The sequence below is a fragment of the Anopheles merus genome, chromosome X, assembly GCF_017562075.2.
Source record: "Anopheles merus strain MAF chromosome X, AmerM5.1, whole genome shotgun sequence".
Lineage (NCBI taxonomy): Eukaryota > Metazoa > Arthropoda > Insecta > Diptera > Culicidae > Anopheles > Anopheles merus.
The window spans coordinates 18,620,471-18,643,418 of NC_054081.1; the positions used below are offsets into that span (position 1 = coordinate 18,620,471).

Sequence of the window (22,948 nt, forward strand, 5' to 3'; positions counted from 1 at the left end):
TGTCCGCACCTTTGTACCCAATTTGAAATTTTAATTATCAACGTAACAAAAGTTATTAAAATTTTAATGTGGGTAAACAATAGCTTCCCATATAAAATGTATGGGATACCCACGGGTATGCCGGTCGTAGAGATGAAGGTGTAAATTTGGTCATTGAGACAACGGTTAATTTGTAATTACCTCATTGTGGCCCACCCAGATCAATCTCAACCCGGGAAGGTGTACACGCGACCTCGTCTTTCCATAATGACATTTACGACCGTTATTCTGATCATTCGAGTTTGCGTCTTCGCTGGTGAAGGTTGTTGGTGGTATTCCTTTGTATTGTGTGGTGTGAAAATTCGCATGAAAGTGGCAAATTTCTTCTAACGTGCTTTGAAAGTGCGTGCTGTGTCGGTATGTAGCTAATGGTTTATTCTTTCAATTACGTTGTTTAACAAATTTTACGGGTTATTTGATCGAGCTGTAATTGCAAACGCGATGTTTGATTGCGCGTCCTTAGCGGGCAAAGACGCATAAGTCCGCGCAGGGAAAGGCTCGCGCATAGCAAACCCCATTAAAGGTTAGGAACCATCCACACCGATTTTCCTAAGAACGCGTGCAGGCACGCGTGTGTGTGTTTGAGGGATTTGAGGTTTTGTGTGTTAACCTTTTCGACGCCAAGTCGACCCAGGAAAAAGGGATTAGCGAGGGTTTTGCTCGTGGCTGGGCTTGGCGCTTGGCGCTTGGGAAATTTGTGTCCCTGTGGGTGTATGAGTGTGTGTGTGTGTGTATTACCTGCAAGTTAAATTTTTGGAATGTTTGTTCTCGGAAGTGCGCCACGCGTCACCACCATGACGCGACGAGTGCTCCCATGTAATCCCATGTCTTGGACACACACACACGCACACACACGGGTATCAAATTCGTTCGGTAAATCTCTGCCCGCGCCATAAATTAGCCTTTAGTCGGAAGGGCGATCAAACTGACGCCGTGTGCGCGTTAATTGATCCCCATCCACTTCCGTGTCCGTGGGATGCGTGCTACCCCCGCCTAGTTGTGGTGTTTGTTCCGATGAAATTGGCAATGAATATAATTTTGTGTGTGTGTGTGTGTGTGTGTGTGTGTGTGTGTGTGTGTGTGTGTGTATAATGATTTTTTCTTTTACTAGCTAACCTAACCGCGTATTTCTAATAACCGCCGGCATGACACATCAAAATGGCGACTGTGCATTTGAGGCGTGTTGGGGTATTTGAGTGTGTGAGTGTTTCCCATTACCGCAGCGATAATAATGAATGTTAGGGAAATTCGATTTCTTGACCTTTTTTTTGCGTCCAAACATATTGATTATGATTTTGTTCCAAGAATGTATCTTTCGGCTTAGTTTTGGCTGTTCGGCATGCACACACACACACATACAGAGACGCATTAAGAGGAGGGCTTTTAACCGCACACGGTGAGTGGTGATTAAATTTATTGCTCTTCCTGGTCATAGCACCGGTTTTGATGAGGTCGCTTTGATCGTGTCTTGACGGACCTGCGTGCGGGGGTAATTATTTCTACTGCGCCCGCTTCGGCCCAAAAGCCAGGCGGCTGCCAGCTAAATGCGCTTCATAATCATAAATTGCAGGTTTTATTGGTGATATCTTGGCCGCTCTGCTAGGTGTCAGTTGATATGCGGCCGAGAGAGAGAGAGAGAAAGAGAAAGAGAGTGACATTACAGACGACGAACCCTCTCGGTTGTGGGTATAATATGGGTCGATACTTCGATCTAATCAGCCATAGGCCCGTGCGATCGGGTGTGTAAGTTACAGCGGGAACTCCAAGGGGAACTCTAGTGTGTGTTTCCCCCCATCCCGTATGCTGCCGGGGCCATCTGCAGTTAGCGTCACTTTAGCCGGGATGATGATACAGCGTACTGCTGCTACATTTTGTCGGCGAGTCCCCTTCCCCCACGCGCCAGCTAGACAACATAATCAGAACATCTTGTCAACATTTCCGGGCCCTAATGCTGTCACGCGCATTTTAAACCCGAAACGAGTGCGGTGGATGAGTTGTCGCTTTTCGCAAATAAAAACTTTCATCGCAGCAGTACACACCGCGCCAAACAAAAGAGGAGGGGGGTAGATGGCTCGGTTCAATTGGGCGGAACTGATCGCACAGCGCGCAATTATGTACGCGTCCTTCTCATCCGAACCGAACCGCTGAAAAGTGTGAATCTTTCCTCTCCAAAGATACACTCATTCTGTGAGTGTGTGTGTGTGTGCGCGCTTGAGCTGTGACTCTATAAATTGCCGATTCGTCAGGCCACCTTGGTCAGAGACGGAAGAATCGATTTCCGGCGGTTGCAACAAGGTGCTGCGTGTAATGCGGTGGAAACAGTAAATTGGTGCATATGCGATCTCCATGCTCCAGGACTTGTTGTGCGTTTGTCTTTTTGCAGGCATTTTAACCCTTTTCCGCGCTCACCACTCGTAGAGGGGAAAGCAGGTCCAGTTCGGGTGCAACGCGTAGTCACGACTGCCCAAAAACCACACACCAAGCCCCAGAGCAGACTCAACGAAACACTCCCGAACTTAACAGCACGACGCCGTACAGGCCTTCAAACAGGCCGGCCTGAAATATGCTGCGTGCAAATCGAAAATCCTCCCCGAAGCTGAACGCCGGGGTTGTTGGAGTGTTATTCTCGCCTATTAAGTCGCCCTGTTTTCCACTCGCCACACTGTTGCGCTTCGGTTCCTTATTTGTTTGGCTGCTTTTTCCCTCGGATCGATGTGTGTGTGCGGTGCTCTGGTTTTCGCTTCCCTGTACTTTCCGTGCGTTAGCTTTACCCCGTGCCAAATTTATTTGTTTGGTCACGAGGGCAAACACTGCCGGGTAAAGTCGACCCAAAGTGGGAGGGTGGAGTGCGCGGTAGTGAGTGTCATGTTCAGGCGTCGTTTGAAAATCGCAGAATGAGAATCTTTTGCTAATGACGACGACACTCCATGATGGGGAAGGGGAGACAGTATCACTAGAATAGTGGTGGGAGCTCGGAATCGGACCTACCAGATTCCGATTTCCGTGTTCGTGATCAATTCCTGAGCTGATTCCGGAGTTGACTCCGAATCCGAAATCGATTCCGAAATCAGAAACGGAATCATAATTGACTCCATAATTGAAATTAGCTGCGCAATGAGAATCCATTTTTGAATTGAAATCAAAAGTTTTTGAAGCGAAATCGGGAAATCTCCACTATGAGAATGGATCGTTTTCAAGAAAATTTGAATTCTTTGCGGCTATCAATGCTTAAAATCTTCTATTTGACGTAACGTCCTACGCGGACATGCCAGCCCTATATAGGCTTTCTAGACTTAATCCATTACCACATAGCCGGATAGATAGTCAATCCTTGCTACGGGGGGACGGTCCGCTCTAGGCTTGAACCCTTGACGGACATGTTATTGAGTCGTTCGAGTTGACGATTGTATCACAGGACCGCCCGGTAAAATCATTAGACCCAAATACTTATCCTTAACAAAATTCAAAAACCGAGTCCGATTCGAAGCCGATTTTGAGGTCAGATCCGATTCCGATTCCGGAGACGATTCTGGAGACGATTCTGGAGCTGATTCCGGAGCTTATTCTGGAGTTAACTCCGAATTTAGAATCGATTCCGGAATCAGAATTGACCCTGGAATCGATCCGGGAATCGCAATTTTCTTCGGTAACGGAGTCAGAATTGATTCCCGAACTGGAATTAGCTCCGGAATGAGAATCAGTTCTTAAATTGAAATAAGAAATTTCAGAAGCGAAATCGGGAATTCTCCATGAGAATGGATCATTTACAAGTAAATTTGAGTTCTTTGTGGCTATCAATACGTAGAATCATTGGATTCAAACGCCCATTCTTTAGGAGATGCCGAAACCGACTGTGATTTCGAAGAAGATTCTGATTCTGGGGCCAATTTGGATTCCGGAACCAATTTCGATTCGGGAGCCGATTCCGGAATCGATTCCGGAAAATGATTTTGGACCTACTGTCCGGAATCGATTCCCAAAAACTTCGGAGCTAGCCGGAATCGATTCTGCCGAAAACTTCATTTTTTCCCATCACTTTACTAGCGTAAAAGTTTTACGCTCGAGTGCAATCGAAAGTTTTTAACCTCCGACATGAGCTTGTCTATATGCCCTTTGAAGAAAACAGTTTGTTGGGAAAGACACGAGTGAAAAAATAAAAATAAAAATGAATTAACTAGAACAGACACGGGTACCGTTCGGAATTTAATCCTTTTTTCCACTCACCATGATCCTGTTAAAAAGTGCTTTACCTCCTGAAAATGGATACCCATTTGATCGGTAAGCCTGTTGGCTGGCATCCTCAACTTGTCGTGGAACGAAAAAGGTTACCCGTCTAATTAACTCATCGTTTTTTGCTAGTTGCTTTGTAGCTATTGCTGCGAGCGGGTTGAAAACAAAAAAAATGCATTAAACAATTAATGAAGACGATCCCCGGGACCAATCGGGACGGGTGCTTTGTGCGCGGCTTCAAGGAGAAGGGGTTAAAGAAACGGATAAAACCGCACTTAAAACACACCAAGCGCTGAGCGAGCTACTCTGAAGCGTGAAAAATGTTCCGGAAAAAGAGGGCAAAGGCGAGCCGAGCGAAGAGAATTCTTTTCGCGCTCTGTCTCGGGCGTGGCCTGTCTTTGATCCTGTGTTCCCATCATTTCGCTTGTCGCCGCAAACAGGATTAAGGGTGGATAAATAATGAAGAGAAAGTAGGAACGTGTGGGACAGGCTGGAGAGTTGCCTTCTTCGCGGGGCCCATTCAAACCTGCGAGTGCAGGTGGCTCGCAGACATGTTTGATGGCATGTGTCACGGATTGGAAAGAGTTTCCTCTCCGGCCGTTAATTGGATTGCATTGAGGGGCATTAAAAATGAACGCAATTCATCTCCGTAACGGTTTGCTTTTGAGAGTCCTGGGCTAAAATTAGTTGATTTGGGCTGCCTTTTTTCCCCCGTACCCTGCATACGCCAGCACAGTTTCTTAGCTGACAAATCACACTGTCTTCAGTCTTGACACACACACACGGCTGGTATAGAATGTGTGTGCGCTGGGATGGATTGAGATGCGATTGACAGCCAGTGGCTGAAACAATACCAAACGCATTCGGGAGATGCCGGAGAAACCTGTGCCACTCCAACCGGGAAAAGACACGGTGCATGAGATCGGCTCCGTTGTGGCGCCACTGCTGACGATCGTCTGAATTATGATTTCATGCGTTCCGTGCTAAAGAGACGGAAGGGGGAAGTTTCCATGTGAGAAAATGTGTCTTTGCGTTCCGAACCCCCGTGCCAAGTCATCGGAAAACCCGGTAAATTAGTTGTCGAGTCGTTTCATTTGATCGCCTAAACCAACAGGACCGGTCGTCGTTGATAAATCGACAAGAAAGGCGTGAAAAATTCGAAGGCAGGAGTGTTGTTTCCCTCATCGTGATCGGGTTCCAATAATAGAGAGACGTACGGCATGCGCCTTTGAGTGCTTTATTGTTACAGAGATATTTCGTAGTTTAAGTCACACGCAGTGCAGGGTTGGAGATACGGTATATACAAGATTTGCATACAGCTCTGTTTTTGTACATTTGGTACCAACACTTCATTCCGTACCGGATGTTCGTGTGCGTGTGTGTCGTCACTTGCAGCACCACAACCAACGGGTCACGACTAACAGATGAAGTGTTTTGGCTGGAATTGAAGCACTTTCCTGGGCCCTTATGTAGTGGAAAATCGGCAGCAAGAGAGCTACCGCCCGCGTTGCTTTTTTACACTTGGTGTGGTAATGCGTAATTTGTTTAGGTGTGTTTAGGTTGTTGTTGTGGTTTACATCTCACATTGGAAAAGAGGGCGGATAGTGGTGTTCTGCTGCAATTGACAATTTGTTAATTTTTCAAGAGGCTCCCGGCAAAGTGTGTCGCGAAGCATCAGACACAGACCCCTTTGGCGGCGAAATGCTTCCATTACAGGAATGGAAATAAATCATTCTGTCGAAGCCTTTCCCATTTTAAACGGACCAGTTGTTTTTTTCGGTTGATGCAAAGGCAATGCTGCTCTCAACGCAGCTCGAACATCTCCGTATGAAAAATCAGATCGTTTGTGGTTTTGTGTTTGCTTACGTTGTACGATTCGTGTAATGCTCTCAAAATCGTGCTACATTTTGCAATTTTATAACGCAACCAGTGCTGCAAAATGTCAATGTCAATGTCATACAAAAATCTGACTGAAACCAAATCCTTGTCAGCGTCACCTACTTAATTGTAATAATCAGCGGTGATACTCAAAAATATTGGTGTGATTAATGAAAGCTTTGTGACATTTTTGCGACCAACGCTTGATAAGTCACTATGTCATGACTTTTTTTACCGTGATCAGTTCTGCAAAATGTCACTAACATAGTCATGACTAATTCTGGATGAAACAAAATAATGTCAGCGTCACGAGTGCTACTGTGATGATCTGAGGTAAGACTCAAACAGTGACTGAGACCATCAAATGCTTCGTGATATTTTTTGGAACCATCTTGGTCAATCACTTGGTGGCGACATTTTCTATCCGTAAGTGAGTATGGTTCTCGCCCTATTTGATCTGACAAACCATCAAACCTGACAGAGCGAGAAAGCATGCTAATTTTGCTGCTTGGAACCACACGCCAAGTATATTCCAAGAACGTCGTGATTATCACCGACTAAAAATGTCGTGACCAAGTGAGTGATGAAGAGTTGCTGAGGGTGCTGAAAAAAATCACCAAGCCACCAACTGTTTGAGTCTCACCTCTGATCATCTCAGTTGTGTACGTGAGCTGATTTGAGCTTCGTTTAAGTCTTGAGTGTTGGTGACTGAAACAGTGGCATTTGGCAGCATTGTTCCCAGCCAGAAAAATGATAATGATTTTGCTTGTGACGCCATTGAGCTCAGTTTGTCAGTCAGAGTATTGACGGTTGACTACTCAAGCACTCGCACGTCGCGTTCGGCATATCATGACGCACTTTCATTGAGTATCAGCTATGAGCATAAAGCTACCACGGACATGTTCATTGTTTCTGTTGATCTTGTGATGCTCATGGCATTTTGCAGCACTGCCGACAACAGCATTAGTGTAATCCGTTACATGGGAACAAGATAGAACAAAGAGCGAATGCATATATTGCGATTTATTACGCCCGCGTATTGGCTATTGCGAGCAAGGTCAATATTATTGCAGTGTAATCGTTAGAGTAAAACATAAAGGCAAGATTGTCTGCATCAGAAAAGCAACTCCGTTTTGTTCGTGTTGAAACGCATTTGAAATCTTTGAAGTGAAAATAATTGAAAATGATTTGAAAGCATCTTTCCATCCGTTCATGCATCTCCGGCAACAAAGAGAGTCAGTATTATTGCGTGTTGAATGATGCTAATTTAGCAATCGTCTCCTGTCGTAACTTTTGCAAAGCGCCCCAAAACCGCCCAACGTTCGAATGCGTGTGCCTTTCCGTGTGGGCAATGCTGTCTTGATTTAGTTCGAAAACGAAGCAACAATTGAATATGTGTATGTGTGTGCCATGTCTGTGCTCTATCCTCTATCCCGTTGTGCGCGCCCTAGTGCACGGCCCTAGATGAGACAGCGCTGAGAATGCCTCCACAAACCCCAAAAGATATCGCACATGATTTTACTGTAAATCGAAAACCTGCAATGATTACATCGCACACAGGCGCATTGCGAGAAAGAAGAGGGGGTCGACAGTCGTCCCCATTCGATGATCAGATTACAACCATTGCATATCCGAGGGATTTGGTGAAATCAGTTTCAACGACGTCGTCCACCCTGCCTCCCCTGCAAGTACGGATCCTGAAATCAAATTATAGTTTCCGAACGCGCGCGGCCCTGCACAAGAAGAAAATCCTGTGCAGCTTCCGAAGAAGAAGGTAGCGTTGGAGAGGTAACGTAGTGGTGGCGGTGTGGCATATCCTGTAAATTGCACCAATTATACTGTCCCCCTCCCCCCCCCCCCCTGCCCGTCCTCACTCCGACGCGCAGGGAATATCCTTCCATTTCCAATATGCAGTTTCGCAATCAAATCAAATGTCCCGTTCTCTTCGATCAAGCCCCGGCGCACAAAACACTGTGAGCGTAATCTAATTTTACTCCATCATCATTACTGGCTCGTCATTGCTCCGTGCTCCACAACGCAACTCTCTTCGCATTTGCGCCACGAAGAAAGAACCGGCAGTGTGTGTGTGTGAGCATGTCATCGTAAAAGTGCATTCGATACGGAAAGCAAGTCCGAATATTTCCTACATGTGTGCAAAGCGGCACATCGTGTGGCGCTCGCTGACTGACGTGTGATGATGCACCGGTTTGTGCATTGGCAGGTTTTATCAATTTTCATCAATCTTTATGCTAGTGCATCGCACAGAAAACACTGATGAAATGCATCCACATAAGAGGGTGGGCGGTGTATCATCATTGCTGGAAAATGATACCACAGGGAGACGCATCCGCCTAGTCAGTCGTCCGGTCGCTCTCTGCAAACGCTGCGTGTGGACAGGCTTAAATGCATGCAACCGTGTAGAACAAATTCTCCCGAGTGCAATTACTGGAAAGAGCATTCAAATGCGAGCAGCCTGGGATGTGCGCATACGATGGGGGTCCACTGTGTGGTCGATCAGGAGAGGGGGGTTTCAGTCCAAGTTTGGCGAAAGAATGACCGGGCGAAGAGGTTCCAGGTTGCCACAGCAACAACCAAATAGCCTTTTCTGAAACGACGCGGATGAAAATTCATCTTTTAATCGCTTGTCTAGCAGTTACGGTGTAAGCTTCCGGACGGACGTATATAGATTGCAGATATCTTCCTGCGTCATCAACCGACCGTACGGCCATGGCGATGATGATGATGATGATGATGGATCGCACCGGCAATTAATCATCCGGAAACACCGAGAGATCTGTGCAAAACTTGGCCGTTCCATTCCATGCCATGTAAGACCGCTCCGCTCTCCTTGCTTGGTGAAGTCAATCGAGGTCGTTAGAGCGGACACAAAAGCGCACGTGGAAACGCTATCGCTTGACAAAAAGTGTTTGACCAATCCATTATATTTATTGCACGCTCTAAATCCAACCAGAGAAGAGCGCTTGTCAGCTTCGCAGAAAGGTGCTGTGTCAGCAAAACTGCGCATCGGGAAGAGAACTCGACTTCCAGTTCCGCTTTCAACACGTCCTGCTTGCTTACCTGCGAGTCGTCCCGGATAGGATCACTTCAAAATTATCTGCTGAAAAACTGACACGTGTCCAAGGTTAGCGTATCAAATGCTGTACATTTCTCTATGATCGTTTTATCACACCTTTCTTAATTTTTAGGACGGTTTATAAACGTCTAACCCTTGTGTGTGCTGTTGAGGAAAAGTGTATTAGCCATATAGCCGTTTTGACCTGCCGAGAGAAAAGCATGGTTAAGGTGCTCTAAACTACCCGGGATGTCCATTCTTGGTATTTCCACCGGTGCTTATCTTGTATATCAACTTATGGAGCCTTCAAAAACAAACTAAAACTTACCTACATACACATATACACACACACACACACACGGTTCTGGATCCTTTTCTCCGGTGTGTGGCGCAGTCTATTGGTTAAGACCACGTTCGTTCTCCGAATGCTGTGACAGCCCACCTACCAGAGTGCGTTGCTTGCGGGGCAAATAGAGCGCCGAACGACTAAGAGCCTACTGCTGCTGAAATCAAAACAATAATCTCCGATAAGTGCGTCTAATTTGGTTGGTAATTGAGTCCACTTCAAATGCGGCATGATATTGATGACGATTATTGTTTCTCCGCCATTCACTAACCTGTTTGTGAAAGCATTTATGTAGAAGTTGTTTTTTTTTCGAGAATGAAGTGTACTATCAATATTTACACGTTCAATTTTTGAAAGGATACTATTCTCTATTTTTTTTAAAGTCATCATTTTGCTTTGCTAAAAGTATGCCTAACCCCTTGCTTTTGCTGTTTGCATAACTGTTTCTTTTACCCTAAGGGGTTAGGAGTAATGTTTTTTTGTGTGTATTATCATCTACATCCACTTCTTTTCTTTGTACCGTTGAACGCACAAACATAAAAAGAAAGATTGATCGATTGTATTGAAGAAAAAAGTCCCAATTTTTACTAGCAGGGAAAATCGCACGCACTCCTACTCACGTTGGTTGAAATATGATGACGCGCTCTCCGTACGTATATATGTTTTTAATGTATATATTTAGCGAACGTGTTTTCCGGAACGATAGTAATGGTAGATTAGGGGAAGGGACGGGGCTCGTGTTCGCGACGTGCGTCCGGTAATTTAATTTGCCAAACATCAACCCGGAGAAGAAAAAGACCAAGACAAATCGTCAAATCTTCCAGCGACCGACCAGTGTTTGACTTTGACTGCCGTCTGTGCTGTGCTCGGTTTGGGGGTTAAAAAATGATACCCATCGGTAGAATTTGGCATTTGCCGGTGCAGAAAGCGCCCGACAGCAATCGAAACTAATACGGCACGGCACAACAAAGCCTTAACCCCCATCCACAACAATCCCTTGCTTCGGTTCGGTGTGGTCGGGGGGTGGGTGTACGATTTGGAGAAATTGCAGTGCAAACATAATTTATTTCTATTTATCTACCGAACGCGCGTGCAATGATCGGTTTGCGGGCTCACCTTCACTTTTATTCCTGCCGCTGTTGCTTCTCTTGCTGTGGAAAGCGTCGAACACAGTGGCGCGAAATGCCCGTAAAAAACAGAACGAAACGTATTGTAAGTCAACAAAGAAAATCGATCCGAGGAGCGGAGGAGCGAACAAAAAAAAATGCTTCACTGCGTGTCATGGAGAAGAGTGGGTGAAGTACTTTCCACTGGTTTTTCCTCTGGTAGGCGCGGCCTCCTCGACTCGCCGCGTTGGCAGCGTGCCGGGTGCGCGGTAGGGAATAAAAAAATGATAATAAATGAATAGATATATTAACAGGTTGGCCCCCGAGATAGCAACGCTGGTGGTAGAAAATAAAACACAATTCATAATCATAAAATATCGCACCGCGCGCGGCGAGATACGGTTGGCAAGGAGGATTGGGATGGGGGTGACTGGTTCGATCATCGGGACAGGAGACATGAAAATGCGCTTTATCATCGAAATTGGCCGTAATTTTTCAAAACTTGAATACAAATGTGTAAGTGCGTGCCGGTGGGGGAGATATGAAAACCCTGTGGTGGGGTGAGAGTTGGGTAGGTGAGGGGGGATAAAGAAGAAATGGTGTTAAAATCAATTGGGACGTAAGTATGCACGGCGGACGTGTACAAATGGTGCTGAAGAATTTAATAGAAATACACTATAAAGAGTGCAAGAGCATGCTCAATTTTTTATTGATATTTTACTGCTGGATAATGTTGAGTAGCAAACCAGAAACTGTTTCATATGAACACCTCTTAATTTCATTTCGCCGTTTTTTTAGTCTTGCCATTAAACCAAAGCTGAGAGGGAAATTTGTTTTGATATTTGTTATGACAATTGCGTATCTTTTACTAATACAAGTCGTTTTGTTTTGTTTTCCCATTTCAGGAGTGTAGATTCAAAGCATCTCCCCGTCGTGTCCCCCGGAGGGGAATTTGCCCCTGGAGGAGGTGGGACACAGCATTTGAGTTTTAATTGATACCAAAAAGAGGAAAAACTGCTGGATGGATGAAATTATCGCAACTATCTGCGCAGTAGCACTCAGGTGGTGTCTTCGGTTACTTACTAAAACCATGAAGTCGTCCGTCATCGTTAAAGTCATCGATTGGGTATGATTAATGTAAAGCAGATCATCATTAGAGGACTTGGAGACAGAGAAAGTGGAAGGCATTTGTGGCACAATTGTGCGCAGCCAGTTACGGGTAATAATCAATCTGGAAATTAATTGATATTTGTTTAGAGGGAGGGATAGCAAGATATGATGTAACAAGCTGGTGTTACGCTATGCATTATCCCCTGAAGGAGAGAGAAAGAGAGAGTGAGATGGTCAGAGCAGCAGATATATAGATATTGATTGAAATACTCATCCATAGCACAAATGGGTTTATCGATTAGTGGCGGCGGCGGAGTTTAGAGCGATAAGACAGTGGAAAGCCTATTAGGCATTGTTGTCTAGAAAGTTTCCCCAATGTCAGATTTGATTTTCGTATGGATGTGTGCGGTAGGTCATGGTTTGGTCCTATAGTTTTATAGGTCAATTTTCGAAAAAAGTTACTGCCCGGTGCTGCTTTCTCCAGACCTGTTTTATGACTTTGGCAGAAATCGTTTGAAAATCAAATTCAAATAATTCGCTCGTCGAACGGGAATTTATTGCTTCCTTTTTTTCTTGGCCTGTGCACATCACATTCCGAAGTGGACACGTCTCGAGACATTAAAACTTGGTCTAAATCCGCCTGCATTTTCATGTCGTAAAACTGCTCAAGAAACCTTCGCCAACCCACAGATTTGTGGTCGGGGGTAGGATTAGCAAGCGGAAATCGCGTTAACGTTTATGACAAACCGAAATGTAATTGCGTTTATGGGGCTGTATGGGTTTCAAAGTTTAGCCATAAAAGCAGTTCTAGCAAGCGTTAGACGTTAGTGATCGTCATTCGATTTGGGTTGGCCGTTCGAACATCTCGTTAGTTATGAAATTGATTTGTGAGTTTTGTTCAAAATCAATACTCCTGGTGGGTACGGCTAAAAATTTGATTCGACTGATGGACCATTCGGTCGCCTCACAGGCGGCAACCTCAAGGACACATTCCACTTTTGCGACAAGGCTGCCATTTTGGTTTATAACCTAACCTCTGTCTAATATTTCGTACAAATCGTACAAATCGTTCCTTTCAGTTGGATGATAATTCAGCTCTCCTAATGGGCCTTCCTGGGTCTTCTGCCCTGCACAAGATATTTTTGCTACCGCCACTGTTCCGTTCGTGTCCGTTTAATTGAAATTTATTTGCCTCATTTGCAGTTCGCTTTACCCCTTTTTTACCCGTGGCGTACACTTTACAGACCTAAAAACGCGGCATCAACCAAAACCGGGGAAAACGTATCTCAAAATGTGTAGTATGCGATCTGTCACCGTTAGGGATTCGCTTTTTTTTTCGTCCTTTTGGTTTATGGTCGTCGTCTCTAAAACATGCTGAGAGAAAAAGGAAAACGGATCGTGTAGCTAAACAGTGCGGCAATTAAAAATAATTTGTTCCTTCGCTTCCCCTTTACACGCAACCCCCCCAAGGTGTGGCGCAAGGGTGGTGGCGCACCACGAGGTGGGAAATAAATTTCTCGTTCAAGCCAAAAGGAGCAAAAGAATTCCTTCCGTTGTGACGGGGTTTTTTTCCACCTCTATCTCGGGCTCACGTTCCGGACGTTTGTGGTCCAGGGGCTGCTGCTGCTGCTGCTGGCGATCTCCGAGCCACCACCAAACCGCGGTTGACGCGCGGTTTGGTCCCTTGAAAGCTGCGACTCAATTATTTGCCCTTCTACTGGCCTGCAGGACCAGTGGTTAACATGTTCATTAGTGTGTGCCACTACCGCCGGTGTATGTGTGTGTGTCCTTCTTCTTCGTTTCGGGTGTCGCGTTGCTAGGCCGTGCAATAAATTAAACAATGCAAATGAGATCGTCCCGATGTGCTTTGGTGTTGTGTTGTGGCCGGTACTTTATTACTGTAGCCCCGGGGAAGGAAATTGTGGTGTTTGATTGTTTCTTTGAGCCTATGAAAGGGTTTAGAGGAAATCTGCTCGGATATACTAAAAAAACTATAATGTGCGGGCACAAGATTGACGCATTTTCGTCTGCGCTGGTAATATCCCATTACAAGAAGCGTTTTAGATTTATTATGATTTGATGACCGCGTTTTATCCTAATTCGGTTGATAATGGTATCCATTTTAGACATTCATATTGAAGCGGAACACTAACTGCCGGGAACTCAAAGGAAGCACAGCATTATTTGACGAGCAACGGCTTTGACGTATATTGCACATTTTGACCTCATCTTCAAGACTTAACATATGCTCGTAAAAAACGCTTAGAACATGCCATGGCAAACTTGGCAATACTAGCTAAACCTACCCGTCTTTCTGTCGTGGAGAGCCTGAGCAAGCGCCGGGTTTTGGCAGGTTTTGATTTTATTAAAACAATTCTCTCCTTCTACACCAGCGGACGCAAATTCATGGTGTGCGTCGCCAAAGTGGGAAAATGAAGAATCAATTACGACACCCATAGCCCCGACCCATGGGCGCTCTTCGAAAGCTGCTCCCCATTTATGAATGGAGTGTGAAATGCGAGGTGAAATTATTGCACGAAAGAAGAAAAAAAACATGCACTGCATTGTGTTTCATTGGTTTCTTTTTTCTCCTAGAGCAAAACGAGAGATGAGAAGTTTGAATGCGTATTATTACGATCCTGCTCTTTTAAGGGATTATTATTATTATTATTTCCTTTCCTTCGCTTTGCTTTACACAAATACCTTCTTGCCGCTTGCTTCGAACCCTTGAGGGTGTGATGGGCAAAACTTTTTTTTTATTTTAACCGTTGGCGTTTCTAGAATCTTATTATATTTTAGGTCGAATGAGTGAGTATGGTTGACCCCCTCTGCCTCATTGTACATCCAAGAGTTATCAGTATCTTTCGCGAAAAATGAAAAAAAAAACACCTTGTACGATTGAATCAATTCCACGCAAGAGGAATTCACATCACCCACCCACCCACCCAACGGCTACGCATCCAGCGAGAAAGCGCAATGCGAGAAGAACGAATTCCCTCCCTTCACCCCGAGCACAATTGAAAAATTATGCAAAACAGCATCAATAAATTACGAAATTATTGGATCGCGAAGAGCGCGCCGCGGCCAAAGTTGGGAGGGAAATACGCTTCCGACATGTACTATTACTACTACTACTACTACTACTACTACTGCTTCTATTTCTTTCCTGCTTTTTCCTACTTCCGGGGCAGTGGGGTGCTACGTGCCAGCCGCATTTGCTTAGCGGGGGTTTTTATTCTTCCACGCTTCTTCCTCTGTGCAGCCCCGTTCGGATGAATCTTCACTCTTTGCGCTCAAGTTTGGCGACAAAATTTGTGACTTCCTCTGTGTTGACGTTTTGCTTTGAGATGGTGTACACAGTAATGTAAAAAAGAATGCTGGAATCTTTCTACCGCGGACAGAGCTTTTCCGCATTTTGAATAAAATCGGCTATTTTATTTTTCATTCGGTTCTCCGTGCTTTGTTCAGTGCATTAACCTGTCGACCGATGTATTTTGTAATGTTGCATTCATCCTCAAGTAATGCAGTTTTTGTTGGTATCAAATTTATGTCGATAGTTTTATGACGACGTGTCTCCGGCAACGATGAACTCTCTGTGTGTCGCTTCGTTTTGCACCGATTGTGCTCAGCATTATGCGACAAGGTGGCACTTTGTGTAGTGGAGAGAGAACACGGTGTGAGCCATGTACTTATTACTCCAACTGCCAACTGGTTGGGTGAACCTCTTCGTTTTTAACAACACACACACCCACCTCTTCTCCGCTGGCAATTGTAGGTGGTCGACTTAACGACTTCTCATCCCCGCCTGTGTGAGTTCGATCAACCTGCGGTGAAAGCCGTAAAACCCATAATCCGCATTCCCATCCAAACCAAGGGGGCTGGGCTGTATCTTTCCGGAACGAGCTGAGAGTTGGCAGCGCAGTGGCAAAACCCTTTCGTGCAAAATCATGATTTGATTTATTTTATTACTACTTACCCGAGGGCTACTGCTGCTGCTGCTGCTGCTGCTACTGCTGTGTTTTGTGTCCGCACGCTTCACTGCCTGTACAGGTCGCTGGGGGGCACTGGGCAGAGTAGTAGCTAACTCCAGGGTAACCTTTTAATCCGACTATTCATTACCCATCCCCCACCAGTTGGTCGGTTTTGGCTGTTCTGGCCTGGCCCCGTCGCCCCTACCGCGTGGCGCGGTGTGTAGCACATCAGTTTTGTGTGCCAATTGCCTGGACACAACACACTGGCCTCTCGCCGCTGCGTGCTCTGATGCAAAACGGAGAACAACCAGCCCTGCCGATGCTCCTAGGGGCCCCACGCTTGTATGTGTGTGTGTGTGGATGTGCGGACAAAGTTTTTAATTGCAAAATGCTATTTTATTTATGGTGAAACCTTCTAGACGCGCCACACACATCCGGTGGGTTGTACGTCGCTCGGTGAGTTGATCTCGGTTGACATATTGCTTCTGTGCGCGATACATTTTGCGAACGGGAGGGAAAGGAAGCACAAGCCAAATGGTGGTTGGCTGCGATGTGTCTCTTTCTATATTACTACTTTCCACTACAATATCGCAACCTTTTGGCTGCCGATGTAGGAAGCTAACTGGATTTAAAGTTGCTGTGTGTGATGCTGGTGCTGGGGCCGGTGGGTATCATTTAGCAAGGCACGAAGGAAGGTAGAGGGGATGGGGGTTTGATGGTAAGGCGCACACACTGTACGGATCGTTGGAATCTTCGAAAAATTCTGCCACCCTCCCCCCTCCCCCCTCCCCTCATCAAGCGACCCACAGCTTTGGTTTGGTGAGTAAGTGAGCTTCGTGCTTATGCAAATGTCCCTCTCGCTAGTACGGTAGAATCGGGTGGAGATGGACGGGAACTGCGTGACAATATGTGTCCCTGGAGCAGCCGCTGTGCCCGTTGTGTGTGTGTGTGTGCGCGTGTCAGCGCGGTCTACGGATTGGCATAATTTATGGGCATTCGAATACAATCGGAAGTGTTGGCGTGGCAGTAGTAAGAGAGCTCGGCAGGAGATGAGCTCTTCCGTTGCAATGATTCATATCGGTGGGAGCGGAGGGAGGGAGTTGGGCGTTATGTTGTTGCAAACTGTACCCTTCCACAATATGCTCTGTAGAAGTCACCCGCGCCAGGACACGAAATTGAACCATCTTTTCGTGGATATTGCTTGCGCGTCGGTTGGCGTACTCGAAAGCGATGTGGTAAGATAATCACAGACACACATATTCGACCTTTAAAATTGTTTGCAGATCACCACCAGCACCACCACCATTACTGCCGTTGCAGGGGATTTTGTTTGGAAAATTAGCAAACCAACGGGATGGAAAGATAATGTCACTTTTAATTCTCGGCTCATTTAGAATTTCGTAGCCTTCTCTCTATCTCTCTCTCTTCCTATCCCTTTATTTCTCTCCTACCATATATATCTTCCTCTTCCTCTAACTCTCTCTTATTAGCTTTCTCTCTCTCCCTCTCTCTCTCTCTCTCTCTCTCTCTCTCTCTCTCCCTTTCTCTCTCTCTCTCCCTTTCTCTCTCTCTCCCTTTCTCTCTTTCTCTTCATCTCTCTTTCTTTCTTTCTCTCTCTATCTCTCCATCTCTCTCTCTCTCTCTTTCTCTCTCTCTCGCTTATAATAACTTTCATTCGGTCGGTGCTTAGCATATTCCGAAAGGGTCACATCCTGTAATATCTTGTCACTGGATCAACTTGAGGATTACGTTACACGCTTCGCATTACGAAATACGAGGTACGAGATAGAACGGTGGATCTGATAGCCCAAATAAAGAAATATTATGCTTAGGAAGCTACTCCAAAGAAGAAGATGACAACACACACACCCTCTTGCTCGTTGTCATGTTCCTTGCCCTGAACACGTCACCAGTTGCGTAATCATGTCAATTCTCTCGATTTATTGCTCGAGAATGGGAAAAAAATCCGTTGCGGGGTCGTTGTTGGTGGAAGTGGTAGAAAAGCGAACACAAGAGTATACAAAGCAGAAGAGGAAAAAAATAACATACACAATTCGATTTCTTTTCAATTCCGGCCCTTTTTTCGGCTGCGTACGCACGGAAAAGCGTGAGGCCAAAAATGTGCTCTAATAAGCATATTTTTATTCAAAATTTTCATCAGACTGTGAGATGTATTCAAATTATATGAAATATGGCGTTGGCGGTGATGTTGCCTCTCCTCCACCACAATTCAACGGTGCTCTTGTGTGTCTTGTGAGCAAGGGAGGTTTGCTTAAAAAAATCCTTTGTCGCCTGCTTCGCCCTCTGAGCAAACTGTTGATGCGCGCGAATAGCAGCAGAGCCGCGCACTGTAGAGATTTTGGAATTTCCGCCCGTTCCCATGCATCGGTGCCGTTACTGAATTTTACGGAGAGAAGCAAAAAAAAAAAATCGCGACAAACTCGCACGCTTTTTTCTGTCCCACCCTTTCCGCCATGAGTCGTACGCAGCGAGCATAAAAGAGGAGCGTTGTCATATTAATTTTCCACTCTGCACCTTATTTGTGCGGTGGTGGTGGGTGGTGATGGGGTCGTTGTATTTGGGGGAGGAAGCAACGGAGTAACGGATGATAGCGTGCTACGCCTTTTGTGGTGTAGAAAGATGGCAAATAAAACGCCGCATTACAGCACACAGATACACAATTTGAGCCAGAAGTTTCGGCGGTTTGCTCTACAGGACGAAGAAGTTTTGTCTCTTTCTTTTGTGTGTGTGTGTGTGTGTGTGTGTGTGTGTGTGTGTGTATGTTTGCTTGTATTAACGTATCTTGCCTTGCCACGCAGACAATCGGATGGATTTTTGATAAGTGTTTTGTCCTTCCCAATCGAGTGCGGATGCCGGCCGCAGGCCCTGATATTGAGGCATAATCGCAATTCGCCTCGTGAACGCGATTCGATTATCGTTATTAGGATCAAAAAAGGAGCGTTGTGTGTGTGTGTGTTTGTGGGTTGGGGAAGGGTCTTATTCTATTGAAAGCACCACACGCTATGCCTTTGCTTGCTCGAATGAAAAGTCGAGCGCAGCAGGAAAAGCCGTGAAGGGGAAACGGCGAAGGGAAATGATTCCGCGCTTTCACTGTTATCGCTATCGAATCGAATTCATTAGATTAATTTTACTTAATCTCTATACATTTGTAGGCAGCAGATTGTGTCGTCGTCTTCTCCGCGGATGTAAGATGCATTGCATTGAATGAGAAGACTCATCCGGCTTTCATCTTTGATTGATGTTTGCGTGATGATGGCAGCACACAAAGAACACACAGGGTGGTGGTGTGGGCAATTTATTATTCATGATGAAGACGATGGAATGTGCGACTCCGCAGCTCATTTGCAGAAATATAATTAAAACCACAGTCGTCGCGGCAGTGCGCCGAGTACCATTATCTCTTCTGTGCCGGGGTATCGTCATCGCCGAACACATTTCCTCTTCGGTGTGTAGTTGTGATGTTTATCCGAGCAATCGGAATCAATGGTTGATAACCGATTGTGGGTGCGATATCGTCCGGGGACGAACGACACACACGCGCTGTGACTCACTCATATATTGCCGAGGGCTATTGACACCTGAGGCTGTACTGTGACCTAGACAGACGGACGGGGTCACCTACCCGCACACACGACGGGGCAAAGGTTGGGATAGAAAAGAATCGATTGAGATAAAGCCATATCGTGTGTGCGAGTTCTTTGTTTTCGTCCAAAAGGGGTTTGTCCATATTTCATCACGCATAAATCGATAAACTATCGATGTTGTTGGACCACCTTATTTTTGTCTGGTTGAGCGAAGGTGCGGTCGGGAATGCAGAGAAGCGCACGTGTACCGGCCGGATCGCTCACGCCAAAAATTAAAAAAAAAATAAAGAAAAAGACAGAGGCCTCCCGGAGACAACGCCGTTCGGTATGAAATTTGACACCCAGGACTCGCTTACGGCGCGCATGGTGGTGGCGCACTTGATGCGAGCGTGCACGCGGACACTTGAAGTAGGCGTCGTGCGATGTATTTTGTAGGATGCGGGTCTCGTGCTTGCTCTGCGGGGGGTTTTGTTGCCCAAAACAGAACCCGAGCTGTGAAGAGAGGAGCCCGTGCGAAGAATGATGATGCCCCTCGCTACCTAGTGTTGGAGATGGTTGTGCTTTACGCGCCACTTGCAGGCGAGAGTGATTGAGCCCCCGTCGGTATACTGTGGAACCTACGAGCGGGGAAAGATTACAAGAAAAAAAAAAAAACAATAATAATCCCCGTCTGAAAAATTATGCGGGTGCTACTCCGATTGATGATTGACGATGTCGTCGCTCCTTGCGTTATGTTGCGTCAAAAGGCAACAAACAAAAATGGAACAAGACCCACGAACCTAAGTAGCACGTGTGGGGTGCAGCGAGTGAAAATGTCAAAATAATGCTTCTTTGTGTTTTATTAAGTTCCGGTTAAAAAAAAGGGGTAATGAACTTGGTGTGGGAATCAATGCGCCCGACAACGAAACTATTTAGTGTTCTCATAAAACAACACCAACGTGGCCCAGTTTTGCGCGCATCTAAAGACACGTGCAGCACACACACACAGACACAAGTGCGCATGTATGAATTAATTAATGTAATTCAGCTCGCGCTCTCCCGCCTTCCCAACCACAGCGGAAATGCAATCACACATACACACAAACCGGAAAAGAGGTCTCATTTGATGTTCATTTGCACTGGGAGGAGTGTGATTACTGTGGTGAAATAGAAAAAAGGGTTAAAGAGAGGAAGAAACAGAGAGCGAGAGAGATGTAAATCAACAGGATATGGAGTACTTCTGCAGGAGAAGAAGAAAAAAAAAATAAAAAAACACATTCGGAAAGGGATCCGAGGTTGCCGCGTCCTCTCTGGGGACGACCTCCACAGGGGATTTTCCCTGGGATTGGCTTTTTCGGGAATGATAATGGCAATATCCCACACAGGGTGGTGGGTAAGTGATTGGTTTCCCACGATTCGCATGCTTGGGGTGGGCAAATTAGGTGTTAGCGTAACCACAAAAAGAACTTTGTGTGTGTGTTTTTTTTCCTGTGTATTGATTTACGGTGTGTCCCGGCGGGGTCTAAAACATATGCGGGCTTTCGTACGCTGGTGTGTAAGGTTGTCGTAGCCGCTACCAAACGGTGCAAAAAACGACGGTGCCGCTGCAAAAAGGAAAACGGAGGAGAAAAGTGGGTTTTGATTTCAATGTTTGCTGTGGAAGGTGCGATTTAATTAGCATTGGTGCTTGCTGGGATGCAATGTATTAATCCATTTATCCAAAAATGTCTCGCACAAGTGCGCACAGCCATGGCAAGATGGTTCGATGCAATCGATAATAGTTATTGCGAGATTATTAGTGAGGAAGATGGAATTATCTCCCCATGCAAACCAGCGGAAGCTCACACTCACTCCCCTCCACCGTGCCAACCGTTTGACGTATTCGTTCCTTGGTCATGGTAGCGGGGATTCTCGGAAGCTCGTAACAAGGGTACCACCGGGCTGTAAAAACCACCTGCAACCAGTGTTCACCCGCGGTCCACACGGCGCACCAATTAAATCCTCAAAGTGTTTGGTATGATCACGCAACCTAATCAGAGCAGCTACCTCCCCCCGGCCGCGGAATTACCACATGCACATCCCCGGCGAGCCGGCGTTGCGTGGCTGTGCGTGCTAGGAGTAATGCTGCACTACCAACACTGGAATCTTGCTGGATCTAATCGGACCTTTTTTGGACTAATTCCTTTTCACAACGTTTTCACGAGGGGGCGAACGCGCGGTTCGGAGTTCATATAATATGCGGAAGCAGCAGTAACAGAACAAAACGCACGAAACGGAAGCGGACACAGACCCCTTGGTGTGTGTACAGTCACCACACAGTCTGGCTGGACTGGATGTGGAAGCGCAGAAGAAAGCGGAACAATAATAACAGATATTTATCCTTTTTTATCGTTTTAGATTGTTCCATCGGGGGAAGATGATATTTTTCTAGATTGCCACCGAGGGGGAAGCGAAGGGGTCTGTGTCCACCGACCGATCCATCCTTCCACATCGAACCCTCCCTCACCCTTGTGTCTTCGTGGAACGGCCGAACCCCGAACCCCGAACACTTTTCTGACCATATGGTGTTGATGAATTCTGATTCAATTTCAATAACCAGCGGTGCTTAGAGCGTTTGTTACCCTCACCATTCCCTCCCTCCGCTCAAAATCACCCTCTCGCCCGCGTTTTAGTGTGTGTGTGTTCCCTCCCCGTTCAGGGATGATGATAATGCATTTGTAGTAATAACTATTTCACTCTCCTCCTTCCGCTCCGCTGACAATTCCTCCGCGCGCGCAAACAAGGACACGGTTGCAGTGGTGTGTGTGGTGTTTTGGGTGGGAGGATGGAGGGTGTCATGTCATGGCTTTTCTCCGCGCATTTCCGGTTTCTGACTCGCCGGTTTCGAGTGTCTGTGTATGCATATCTCCCCCCCCCCTTTCCCCCCCCTGCTCGACAATCGTAACGCGGGGTGAACACGTGCACACATTCGCTTTTGTGCGTGGTGTGATGAGGGAAAAAATCGAGGACCTAATCGACCGCGTAGTGTGTGTGCAGCGCAGTGAGACGCACTTGGCGCGCGCTGGTAGGGAAACGGAGAGGTGAAGGACCGGACCCCCGGACCCTTTCGTACGACGCCGTTCCAGATCCAGATGTAGCGTTGTTCAAGTGTGGATTTCGGGTGCGTTTCTCTATCCGTTCTTCAATTCCCTCGCACACACACACAGCATTATGTTTTTGGTGTTTTTGGACGATTGAAAGAGAGAAGAAACAAGCAACTGTAAGGTGTACGGTATTAATTATTTAGCGGGAGGTTAATTATTTAGCGTAACAAGTTGATTTATTTTTGTGTAGTGGTATTTTAGCTTGCTTTGTTTGCCACTGCTACTAAATTAATTGTTCGATTTGAGCAACCGATTCATCCTATAGCAGAGTGGAGTTACCAAACCGCCAGTAGAGCGAAGATTCTGTGAAGATTAGGTACAGAAAGGAAGCGGATTTGTAACGACCACGTCAGTTTTAGCCCTCACGAATTTCTGTACAGCATGACAAGCTCGTTTTTTATTACAATCTTGCACACATACCCCTTTTGCATTTAGACCATTGGCAGGTGTTGTGTTGCGCGCTTCGGG

At 46.1% G+C, this 22,948-nt stretch overlaps 1 long non-coding RNA gene across 1 annotated transcript in view; it reads left to right on the top strand.

Moving 5' to 3' along the window:
* The first annotated feature begins 290 nt into the window (after positions 1-290).
* The window catches only part of LOC121598523, a 29,156-nt gene continuing 6,498 nt past the window's right edge, over positions 291-22,948 (top strand). Inside the window, exons 1-2 of the long non-coding RNA XR_006005588.1 lie at positions 291-396; positions 11,578-11,891. This is a non-coding gene — a long non-coding RNA (uncharacterized LOC121598523). The remainder of the gene's footprint in view (positions 397-11,577; positions 11,892-22,948) is intronic.